The sequence below is a fragment of the Sinocyclocheilus grahami genome, unplaced genomic scaffold, assembly GCF_001515645.1.
Source record: "Sinocyclocheilus grahami isolate Dianchi unplaced genomic scaffold, SAMN03320097.WGS_v1.1 scaffold249.1, whole genome shotgun sequence".
In the NCBI taxonomy this organism is placed as follows: Eukaryota; Metazoa; Chordata; class Actinopteri; order Cypriniformes; family Cyprinidae; genus Sinocyclocheilus; species Sinocyclocheilus grahami.
In genome coordinates, this window is record NW_015505428.1 from 547,903 (window position 1) to 551,933 (window position 4,031).

Genomic DNA, 4,031 nt, shown 5'->3' on the forward strand with positions numbered 1-4,031 from the left:
GTCAGCTATCCTTGTGGGGACATCCCATAGGTGTAATGGTTTTTATACTGTACAGACCGTATATTCTATTGCCCTACACCAACTCTACCCCTAAACCTACCCCTCACAGGAGACTTTCTGCATTTTTAGATTTTCAATACACTCCATTCTGTGTGATTTATAAGCCTTTTGAATTACGGGGACACTGCAAATGTCCTCATAAATCACCTTCTTGTTGTAATACCTATGTCATACCCATATTATTATACAAATTTGTGTCCTCATAAACCACATAAACATGCACACACACACTCTCTCACACACAAACACACACACACACACAGACAGACAGACAGACACACACACACACACACACACACACACACACACACAGACAGACACACACACACACACACAAACACACAGACAGACAGACAGACAGACACACACACAAACAAACACACACACACTCTCTCTCACACACACACAGACAGACACACACACGCACACACAAACAAACACACACACACACACACACAGACAGATACACACGTACACAAACAAACACACACATGAACACGCACACACACACGCGCACACACACACACGAACACACGAACACGCACACACACGCGCACACACTCACGAATACGCACACACACACACACCATTTATTTCTGTTGAGCAAGATGTTGTTTTGGACCCCATTGGTCTGAAATAACATGAGACAAGAGTAAGTACATAATAGAATTTCCATTTTTTGTTGAACTACAAGAAATACGTACATGCACACGTGTCACATTAATGCTCATATCTGTACTGTTTGTATGTAAGAATGCATGAACAGAATTGTAATTTTTTTGGTGAACTACAAGAAATACTCCTCTGAGCTCCATGAGGGAAAAATGCCCAGATTTTCTGAAAGTACCTAAATCTATGCTATGATGGGATGTCTAGTTGAGGCCAAGCCAAAGCATCCGAGTTGGGCTGAGGTCATGATGACAGAAAGCATACAGTGGGGAAAAAAAGTATTTAGTCAGCCACCAATTGTGCAAGTTCTCCCACTTAAAAAGATGAGAGAGGCCTGTAATTTTCATCATAGGTATACCTCAACTATGAGAGACAAAATGAGAAAAAAAATCCAGAAAATCACATTGTAGGATTTTTAAAGAATTTATTTGCAAATTAAGGTGGAAAATAAGTATTTGGTCAATAACAAAATTTCATCTCAATACTTTGTTATAATATACCCTTTGTTGGCAATGACAGAGGTCAAACATTTTCTGTAAGTCTTCACAAGGTTTTCACACACGGTTGCTGGTATTTTGGCCCATTCCTCAAGAGCAGTAATGTTTTGGGGCTGTCGCTGGGCAACAGTGCTTCGGGTTGTTGTCCTGTCACATCGCCCACATTCTGCTGAGCCTCAGATAGTGTACAAGAGGGCCTCCTAGTATATGCATATATCACTGATTACCCCAAACCATAATGACCTTCCAACCATAATTTACAGTTGGGATGAGGATTTGATATTTGTGTTTTTTTTTGGGAAGGCTAAGTGGTGTCCTCCCACTCGACACTGTTCTTGTTTAGTGTTTTTACATTGTAAAGCAGATATTAGCATGTTCTTAGCAAGTCTTTTCTGCACTATGCTCTTGCAGTCATCTTTGCAGGACACCCACTCATGAAAGAGCAGCAGCAGCACTCAACGTTCTCTATTTATAGACTATTAGTCTTACAGTGGAATGATGAACATCAAGGCTTTTACCAATGAAAGCTTTCATGCAAGTAAACAATTCTTATCTTAGGTGTTCTGAGAACTTTTTTGTGGTTCACTTAATGCTTCTCGTGAACAGCAAACTCAAAATGTTTTGTACAGCGCAAAAGGCTCTGCCTAACACCTTCGGTTTAGCTGACTTTTAATTCCGTCTAACTTTTGGAGAAGTCATTAGCCTACTTTTACATCACAGGCTTTTTCCACCATGCACTGTGAGTGTTTACACACTCATTGTTTGTGTGGTATTTCTGTTTCTATGACTAATTTCTGCAGAAACCAGGCCAATCAAAGGTTTCAACTTCCTCCAAGTGTATCATACAGAAACGATGCAAACCATGATTTACAGCATGCAAGTGGGAAGGCTAAGTGGTGTCCTCCCACTCGACACTGTTCTTGTTTAGTGTTTTTACATTGTAAAGCAGATATTAGCATGTTCTTAGCAAGTCTTTTCTGCACTATGCTCTTGCAGTCATCTTAGCAGGACACCCACTCATGAAAGAGCAGCAGCAGCACTCAACGTTCTCTATTTATAGACTATTAGTCTTACAGTGGAATGATGAACATCAAGGCTTTTACCAATGAAAGCTTTCATGCAAGTAAACAATTCTTATCTTAGGTGTTCTGAGAACTTTTTTGTGGTTCACTTAATGCTTCTCGTGAACAGCAAACTCAAAATGTTTTGTACAGCGCAAAAGGCTCTGCCTAACACCTTCGGTTTAGCTGACTTTTAATTCCGTCTAACTTTTGGAGAAGTCATTAGCCTACTTTTACATCACAGGCTTTTTCCACCATGCACTGTGAGTGTTTACACACTCATTGTTTGTGTGGTATTTCTGTTTCTATGACTAATTTCTGCAGAAACCAGGCCAATCAAAGGTTTCAACTTCCTCCAAGTGTATCATACAGAAACGATGCAAACCATGATTTACAGCATGCAAGTTATTTAAAAGAGAAATCTTTAAAAATCACCTCTCACGCAGACACATCTTTGGTTGACTCATGTTATTATGTCCAGCAAAAGAACTGAGGTGATCAGGGAAAAACAGATATCATTATATTAACCATTAAAGAGCAATGTATCAATAATGTAACTAGTCTGGGCCAGTTAAGGGACTGAAGGCTTAATCTAATAGGTTTCATTAGTCTATAAGATTCTTATTGTCTTTTAATTCTGTACTTATGTATTTCTCTTTATTGTACAGCACTTTGAAATGTCTGTTGTTGTTAAAAGTGTTTAATAAATAAAGCTGAACTTGAATTTGAATAGAGTTTGGCAGCAGTATGATTTATCTTACAGAAAAACAAAATGATTTTAACCAAAATATGGCATTATGTTGCACACACGGTCCGACTACTTGCAAAATATTAATTTACTTAATTCTGAAAAATTAGAGCAAAAAATATAAATATACATAATTTCACAAATTCTTCTCCTGCTTCCTACATTATGCCATTGACCAAACTTTATAAAGTTTCTACTTCTGTTGAATGCGAAGGAAAATTACATACAACCTTATGATAATGCAGCTTCATCTCCTTGCTTTTAATTTTTCAAACAAATAAAAACTTACATACATAATGAAAACATCTGCTTCAAAATTGTACCATTTGCTTATCAGTCATTTAAAAAGAGAGACATTTCATTTGTTGAATTACTGAATTATAATCAGATGTTATAATTGATACCAATAGTGCAACTACAAACTGTTTCTGACCTGACCTAAATGAATTAATGTAAAAAAAGAAATAAAGTTGTTCTGGAAATAATTCATAATAATTGATTCATAGGGGGAAATATCAAAAACAAAAGACTTAATGTCAAGCTGATTTGATGCCACACAGGGGAATTTAAAGGCTCTATTTGTATTTAAGGCACACCACACCACACACACACACACACACACACACACACACACACACACACACACACACACACACACACACACTCTCTCTCTCTCTCTCTCTCTCTCTCTCACACACACACACACACACACTCTCTCTCTCTCACACACACACACACACACACTCTCTCTCTCTCACACACACACACACACACACACACACACACCACTCTCTCTCTCTCACACATACATACACACACCACACACTCTCTCTCTCTCACACACATACACACACCACACACTCTCCCTCACACACACACACACCACACACACACTCACAACACTCTCTCTCTCTCACACACACAACACAACACACTCTCTCTCTCTCTGTCACACACACACACACACACACAAACCACACACACATCCACTCTCTC